Source organism: Callithrix jacchus, chromosome 6 (genome assembly GCF_049354715.1).
Source record: "Callithrix jacchus isolate 240 chromosome 6, calJac240_pri, whole genome shotgun sequence".
Taxonomy (NCBI): domain Eukaryota; kingdom Metazoa; phylum Chordata; class Mammalia; order Primates; family Cebidae; genus Callithrix; species Callithrix jacchus.
Genome location: NC_133507.1, coordinates 105737757 through 105746213, shown reverse-complemented (window position 1 = coordinate 105746213; position 8457 = coordinate 105737757).

Below are 8457 nucleotides of genomic sequence, written 5' to 3'. Positions count from 1 at the left end.
ACAGAGTAATTTAAAACATGGCCTCATACTTTCTGAGCTCTGCCTACTCTGCACCTGTCCTCTACTTTAATCCACACTTTCTTTTCCCATTGCTTCTATTGTCCCTGTCCAACTCAGTTTAGATTCTATTCCCATCTGTTTCTTCTCACTGTGGCTCTTTGTCTGGGGAAAGAGCTTTGATTTGCTCATTTCATGGGGTTATAAGGCCCACGCTCCTCCAGCACCATCAGATCCATTGTATCATGGCCACATTGCATTCACCCCCATACTGGATCTTTTAAAACCTTCCCAGTTTTGATTGTTCTTCTCAGATTGGTTCACAGTGCATTCCAGTTAGTTCACACTGGACTTTGGGATTGTTCTGTCCTTGTGATATAGGAGTTAAGAAGAAATCACTTAGGCAGATAGAAAGGGTATGGGAGTCCTCGGTCAGGCTTTTCTCTTTAATGAAAGGCAGTCCAAATCATTTACTAACAATGGGCATCCTGTATAGTCGAGCTGCAGACACCGACAAGTAAACCAGAAGCTTGCATGGGTGAATGCTGGCAGGAACTAGGGACAAGACATGTTCAAGATAGTGGCTCCATCTTCCCTTCTCTGCTAGCCACATGTACAGTAGGGAGCAGACAAGATGGTGCTGGCCAAGGAGAGTTCATTTGCCTAATCAGATTAGGGTGGGAGACCAGCTTTCCAGTGTTATGTAACATCATACCTGATGGAACCAACCTGTGAGTCCCGCTTAAATCAGACACCGCCTCCTCAAGCTGGGCTATAAAATTTGGGGCATCCACCACAGCCAGTCTTTTCTGCTCAGAAGACCCCCCCATGTCTCTAGAGAGAGCTGTTTTTCTTTCTCTTTTCTTCTGCCTATTAAACCTCTGCTCCTAAATTCTTGTGTCCGTGTCCTAAATTTTCCTGCGGCGAGAGGACGAACCCCAGGGTGTGTGCCCCAGACACCATAGCCGCGTCACTCACAGCCATCAGAAACCAAGGCATCTTCAGACTGCACAGACGTAGGACCATGTGGTCCTTTAGCTGAAAACGGTTTGTTCCCACCCACTTTTAGAAAGTCTTGGGGAGACCTTATTACCTAGTTTTGTGGTAGATGTCATCCATTGGTCTAGTTTTGCTATCTTAGTTACTCTCTTCGTTTATATGGGATAATCTGGGAATATTTAAAACTCTACCATCACCTTACCAGAAATCCAATGTACATTTACTTTTTTAATGTAATTCAGCTAGAGATATTTTCTACTGCTCACAAGTCAGAACCTGGACTGATACAGAGGTTTAACTGACCATCACAAAAGGAGTGGGGGCATGGCTGCCATGTAAAGCAGTCACGAGCCTGTCATTTCAGCCCACATCAAAGACAGCAGAGCATTTAAACCATGGCAGGTGATGATCCTACCCCTTCTTTTCTGATCAGCCCTCGGGTGCAGCACAGCTCTGCAATCCGCTCTGAGCACCACAATTTTAACAGACACTCATTTGTGAAGTGTGTTTAGGAAGGCGAGGCCTTTTGAAATCTTGCTACTCTAGTAAGAAATTACTAGGGAACTTCTAGAACATCTCAGGGGGCAATACGACCATCACCTTCAAGTATTTGATCATGAAGAAAGCAAATAGACTTGCCTGTGTGGCCCCAAAGAGTAGAACCTCAACCACAGGGTAGACATCACCGGGGGACAGATACTCATTTGGACTTAAGGAAGAAACTTTTCTTCCACTGCGAGGCTGTACATACGCTTGATGGGTGCACTCTAAGGATGACACAACGGCAGTGGAGTTAGACTAATCACCTCTAAAGTCTCTGCAGCTCTAAGACAAGCTTTGAACGTTCCCCGCCTCGGAGCCAGTAATGCTACTAAGCTTGAAAGAGATGCCTAGCATTGTACTAGGAGGTGTTGAGGCTTAAGGTTGGTTGTCGGATTATGGAAAACTAAATGACAGACTTTAATTTCTTTTCTTCTTTCCCTTCTTCAAGATGAGAGTGACAACTTTACTCTCAAATAACTCATGATTTACTTTATAAGATTTCACTGATGTATCCGTGAAAGAATAAGCAAATAACAATCGCTACAGTTTTCTGAGTGCTGCTAGATGCTATCTTTATATTATCTCATGTCATCCTTGCAGCAACCCTGGGAGGTAAGTGCTCTTATTATTTCCACTTGAAAGATGAGGCTTTACAAGGGGAAGCAACTGGTCCAAGGCTGGCTGGGCTCAGTGGCTCATGCCTGTAACCCCAGCACTTCGTGAGGTCGAAGCGGGTAGATCATGAGGTCAGGAGTTCAAGACCAGCCTGGCTAACATAGTGAAACCCCGTATCTACTAGAAATACAAAAAATTAGCCGGACATGGTGGCGCACACCTGTAGTCCCAGCTCTCGGGGGACTGAGGTAGGAGAATTGCTTGAACTCAGGAGGTGGAAGTTGTGGTGAGCCGAGATCGTGCCACTGCAATTCAGCTTGGGCAACAGAGTGAGACTCCATCTAAAAAAAAATAGTTAACCAAGTCTGTACAGCTAGTAAATAGCCAAACTGGGATTCAAACACAGCTCTGTCACTAAATCTGTGCTCTTAAATATTTCAGTAGGAAAATTTTAAGATTTTTAAAAAGCTGGCACCATATGACTCTGAGTGTTCCAGAGGGAAGGAAAAAGATGAACACAGAGCTTTGAACATGGTGTCAGGTACCATCCAAGTTCATCCTCAGTAAGAAGCGCTTGTTGTTAGCCTGAAGTATCGGAGAGGACCCAGTCAGGAGATAGAAAACACAGCCATTCTTTTTACAAAGAGCATTAATACAAAAAGCGTTAGCCAGGTATCAAGTTGGTAATCAGGTAACTGAAAAGGCAAAAAGATCGCTGAGTTGTTGTGGAGATAATAACTGTTAGAAGCACCTCCCACCCCCCGTGGCTGGGGGACGAGGGAAGAGATTAGAATGATTAGAATTTAAGAGTTTGGAGGAGAAGCCCGTTTGGAGCCAAAACTCAGACCTCAGGGGGCAGTGGGAGGAGACACTGCTGCTCTGAAGCTGGTGTCTGGGAGATGCCGAACCACTAGGCTGGTTCTGTGAAGTTTGGGAAACTGGAAACTAGATTCGAGGGGAAGGCGTGTGGCTGGGGCTACAATCACCTGAGCTGAATCACCTGACTGGCAGGATGAGGTCCTGTCGCCCCCACTGGCACTGAGCTTCCCTTTATCGCCCCCTATTGGCTAAGACTAATATAGAGCCCGCTGGCAATGTAGGAACATGGTTTTGGCAACGAAGACATGGAGGCTCAGAGAGCTGAAGACATGTGCCTCAAGTTTCACAGTCGCCTCTCCACCACCAGCCTGTACAAGTGCTGGCTGCTTTTATGACCTCTTTGCTCATTTCTAGGGCGGCCCTGGGGCCAACTTAGCCTCCTTCTTTCACTTCTCTGCCCTTGGTAGGAGCTCTTGCCTCAAGGGGCAGCACAGCCTGACACTGGCAGACGGGAAGCCCGGGCAGGCTCCCAGGAGCCCTGAGAGTGCCCTCTTTGTGCTTCCCTGGCCCTGGAATCTCTCCTGACACATCCCCTGGCTGCGCCTCAACCCCTGTTCTGGCAGGCCCAGTCTGGCGGTGGTAACTGCCTGCTCAGCCTGCTGGGAACAAAGAGATCAGCTTAGCCCAAGCCATTACCTGCCTCTCAGAGGCCTCAGGCACCATGGCCAGGCCAAGCCCCTGTGTCGGCTTCCCAGAAAACGGGTCGGGTAGGGGTTAGGGCATGTCGGGCTCCTGTGCTGAAGGAAGCAATACTTGTCCCAAGGGACAGGAGACCTTTCATGGGTGGTGGGCTTCTAGTGGGTGAGCCAGGGGGAGCTCACTGCTGCTTATCCATCCTGTGCAGCCACCCCCCCCCACAAAATATTTACTGAGTGCATAGTATGTGTCAGACATGGTGCTTGTGGTGGAAATACAATGCTTATAAAGGGAACAACTTGGCCGGGCAAGGAGGCTCACGTCTGTAATCCCAGCGCTTTGGGAGGGTAAGGCAGGCAGATCACGAGGTCAGGAGATCGAGACTATCCTGGCCAACGTGGTGAAATGCTGTCTCTACTAAAAATACAAAAATTAGCTGGGTGTGGTGGTGTGCGCCTGTAGTCCCAGCTACTCGGGAGGCTGAGGCAGGAGAATCACTTGAACCTGGGAGGCAGAGGTTGCATTGAGCTGAGATTGTGTGACTGCATTCAGCCTGGGCGACAGAGTGAGACTCCATCTCAAATAAATAAATAAACAATAAATGGAACAACTTCGCCACACTGAGAGAACTTAGGGTCAAGTGCAAGATACAGACCACAGCTGAGTAAGGAAATGGGACAGATGTGGAGTTTATATCAACAATCCCAAGTTTGTAAAAATATAACTTTAACTTCTATAATTCACACTGATTTGTATTTTGAGACTCGTTTCATTGGGAGAGGAAAGGCATAACGGATCAGTTAGTTTGGGATCATTTTCTTTTTTCTAAGGCTGTGTTTAGGTTCTGGGAGGCTTATGTAGAGACGTGGAATCTGAGACATTAAATGAAGCAAAAATTCTCTTGAGCCCTTTGATTGGTATCCTGTGGGCCTGGCTCCTCTGTGCAGGCAGGTAAAGTGCATGCACGCACACTTGCATACACAATCACGGTCGTCCTCAGGCCCCACTCCGCAGCCACCTCTATCTCCCTGCCCTCCTGTGGTGTCCCTCCCTTCACTAACAAACATGTGGCTGAGTGGACTCAGTATGTCAAGACACGTTCAGGATGCCTTCTGCAAAGGAAGACACAGGGAACAGATGTCAGATAAGAGGCAGTCACATGGCAGACATAGAGCCAGGCACTTGACATGCTTTTCTTCAGTCCTTAACTTATCCATTAAAGTAGGTATGTTGTTATCCCCATTTTACAGATGAAAAAACTGAGGTTCAGGAAGGTTAAGGGATGCATCCCCCTCAGCACAGTGAGGATTCTATCAGATTCCCAACCCCTTCCCTCACTGCTATATCCTGTGGCCTGAGTGTAGATGCTGGTGCCCCAGAGGGTCCAGATATGGAAGGGAGTGGCAGCAGGACTCCAGGTCTATGAATGGCCTCTTAGAGCCTGGACCTGATTCATTCTTAATCCTTCACCTCTGAGACACAGGGTCAGGAATTTCTGCAGGAAGAGTCAGAGGATCAAGTGTGATGCATTCTGACAGCTCCCCAGGTGTTCGATGACAGCCTGGTGTAACTGAGCAAGCTGGGAAAACAAGCCCTTAGCCAAGGCACCCAAACCACCAGAAAATGGAAGAGACTCAAGTCTGTGGTTTTCCTGATGCATGAATGGACAGGGCTTAGGATGCAGCTGAATGACTTGGGGGTGGGGAGGGGACAGTGCCTGGATAGAGTCAGTCTGAGCCCCAGGGAAGGGATGGCAGCTTCTCACTTCTTACCCACCCCATGCCCTTGTGTCTCACTCTGCCCCCATCCTAGAGGGCAAACCCAGGAGTGGCTGCACTCCCTCTTACCTCCCACACTCCTGCTGCAGACATGATTAAAGAAAATTGAACCTTGAATCCCAGAGCACCACACAGGTCTGGAGTCCAGAAGATTCCAAATTTAAGTAGGTGAACCCCATTAAGAACATCAACAAAATGTCAAGAACTGTGACAGCAGCTGGGCTCTTTGTACATGTGGCTTGATAGAACCTATAATAAAATTTAAAAAGCATGCTACATAATTAGACTTTTAAATGTATTTATGCTTCACTTAAATAGCATTCGACTACTTTGGTTGGAAAAAAAATGGCAACCAGTAGATGTTTGTGATGTTATTTATTCAGAGTAGAGACAATTGCTGGAGCAAATGTGGATCCATAGGCCAGTTGCAATTAGTCTCAGTTCCCCTGCCTCAAGAAAAGCCTGGGTATGCGCCCCCAGGTCCATGGCCACAGACCCGGAGCTGGGAACTGCAGACTGGAGAGTTCTAATAACATCCCTTCCTGAGCGTCCATGTGTTCTTCGGCAAGTGACTTACTCCTGTGAGCTGCGGTTTCCTCATCCTTACCTGCTTGTTGGGGTGCTGGAACAGAATTAGACACTGGCCATGACACACATAGCTAGGGAAACACAAGCCTATGGCCTCAGAAGCGATTCCTCTCTTGTTTCAGATGGGAACAAACCATATGTCTTTTTTTCTATCACTGTCGAACCTTCAGGCTTGGAAGGTGAGGGCAAACAGGAGAGTTGGCAGCCAGGATGTTTCTGCCTCAGTTTTTCCAGGAAGATCTTATCAGAAAGAAAGTCAGCTAGGACTCAGTCACCTTCCTGAATTTGGGGATTGTTTGGTTTTCCCTTCTGCCTTATGAGGGGCTGGATCAGGTCCCGGGGCTTGGTTAGATCCAACGTAAGCTACCCTGAGCCATGGAAGTTGATGGAGCCAGAAGGTAGAGCAAAAGAGTTTTCAAGGAGACCCAGAGACCAAGCTCCCTTGTTATTTCTCCACTCATTCTTTTACCAAGCCATCTAGTAAATCCTGCCTGCCATGTTGGACAGGCTGGTTTCGAACTCCTGACCTCAAGTGATCCACCCACCTTGGCCTCCCAAAGTGCTGGGATTACAGGCGTGAGCCACCACACCCAGCCTCCTGCTGCCTTTTCTGGGCTGACTGTGTACTAGGGGTGGAGGCCGTGAAGCCCTGTTAGCATTACCATAGAGTTCTGTGTCTGGTTGAGAATGCAGATATGCCCACAGATAATGATCATATGATAATATGTGATAAGCGCCATGATCAAGTGAGGCACAGGAACTGTGGGGGCAGAGAGGAGGGGCTCCTCATTCGGCTGTAGGTCACAGAGGGCTCCCTGGCAGAGGTGACAGTGGAGCTCACCACGAAGGATGAATATGGTCCAAGATGTGGGTGCAGGACCAAGCAGGGAGGTGGCAGGAGCGACTAAGTCTTTGTTCACCAATAAGGTCTTTCTTTGGGGCATGGCCTTGTCATATATGGTGAATTTTACCCAAGTAAAGGGCCCAGAGTCAGAGCAGACAGAAACCATAGAACCACTTGCTTTAGTAAGTGTGTGCCATGACTCCTCAGAAGTACAGGTGGGAGGACCCCAGTGGGAGCAGAATGACTTTAAAACATCAACAATCCTGAAGGTTCCCCTCTCTCACTTCTTATTCTATCCTCCTTTTTTGGCTATCCTACACGAAGTCACTAGCTGAAATCTTTTCAAAGACTGTATTTATCACACCATTCTTCTGCTCAAGAAGATGTGGAGATCCTTCTGTTTCTGACCAAGGCAAACTAACAGGGCCCAGACTTATCAAATTACCTAAAAAAGCAATATTTGAAACAACGGTTTCAAAGACAATGAATACCAAACAATGCAGGTTAGTAATGTCTGGGAAATGGGAAACAAATGAACTCCTACAACTGCCCCAGCTTACAAGTCTCCAGGCCATGATGCAGAGCAGAGACATAGAGAGACTCTGCGACTCCTCGAGTGGAGATGGGGCTGAGGGTACAGGGAGGTTAAGGCCCCTAGAGTTCACACGACAGAGTATCAGAGAGATGAGAGCTGCAAGAAACAGAACCCCAGAGATCTCCAGAGGGTCCTCCTGGAGTATGCACCAGAGTAACGAACGATAGTGGCGAAACTATCCAAGGGTAGAACAGAGTTAGAGCCAGCAGTACGCAGCATGCATGCAAAGTCAGGAATCATGTGTGCGCCTGTCAGGCAGGTGGGAAAACATAATTGGGTACACTCAGGAGGGACTTGTCTCAGTAGTGGGGAACAACTAGCTTTTTAATTAGACAGGACTCCATCTAAAACTCATAAAAGCAAGCCCTTAAAGATTCAAACTGTTCCCAAGTATCTAAACTATATCTCAGAATACATCTCAAGAATATTTACAGAAATATGAAAAATCCAGCACCCAATAAGTCAAAGTTAACATTGTCTAGTAGTCAATCAAAGATAACTAGACATTCAAAGAAGCAGGAAAATACAACTTGTAATGAAGGGAAAGATTAACCAATTGAAATCAATCTAAAACTGACACAGATGTTAAAATTAGCGCACAAAGACATTGAAAGAATTATTATACACTTTGGGAGGCTGAGGTAGGTGGATAGCAGCCTAAGCCCAGGAGGTCAAGGCCAGCCTGGATAACATGGAGAAACCCCATCTCTACAAAAAATACAAAAATTAGGCAGGCATGGTGGTATGCACCTGTGGTCCCCAGCTACTCAGGAGGCTGAAGTGGGAGGATCACTTGAGCCTGGGAGGTGGAGGCTCACAATCAGTGAGTCCTGATTGTGCCACTGCACTCCAGCCTGGGGCAACAGAGTGAGACCCTATCTCAAAAAAAAAAACAACCAAAAACCCACACCACCCCCCCATTATTATAACTGTCGTCAATATGTTTGAAAACCGCTAAGTAGAGATATGGAAGATATAAACAG